The sequence below is a fragment of the Anoplophora glabripennis genome, unplaced genomic scaffold (genome assembly GCF_000390285.2).
Source record: "Anoplophora glabripennis isolate ALB-LARVAE unplaced genomic scaffold, Agla_2.0 scaffold3396, whole genome shotgun sequence".
Taxonomy (NCBI): Eukaryota; Metazoa; Arthropoda; class Insecta; order Coleoptera; family Cerambycidae; genus Anoplophora; species Anoplophora glabripennis.
This window is the reverse complement of record NW_019419475.1, coordinates 7,973-8,491: the sequence shown is the minus strand read 5'-3', so window position 1 is coordinate 8,491 and position 519 is coordinate 7,973.

Here is a 519-nt window from a genome sequence, read left to right as displayed (position 1 = left end):
GTTGAGGGAAGTTTTCCAAAATCGACTAATAAGTCTCAATGCTGAACATGAATTTCCACCGAGGTCATGTGATATTACGCCGTGTGATTCCTTTTGGTGGCCTTACCTTAAAAACACTATTTTTGAACTGCCTATTCCTGAATTAAACCATCTGCAGACTCGACTTATAGACAAGATTCGTGAAATTAACAATACCCCGAGCATCTTAGAAAATGTCTTCAATTCTTTGTGGAACAGGTATGAAAAGTGCTTGGAACAAGGAGGGGGACACTTTCAGCAGCTGCTTTAATTTATTGTTATAACAAGGAGGGGGACACTTTCCGCAGCTCCTTTAATTGTTTGTTATTGTTATCACGATTATTCTTTAAAATAAAGTTATATAGTCATTAACGTTATTGAAACTGACAGCTGCTATACAGCTCGTTGAGAAATGAGGTTAAGTTGGTCGCTATAAGCTACTCCCTACGTCCAATGTGTCAGAGCCAACTTCGACCACGTTTTTATTTGAACGCTCGTTAT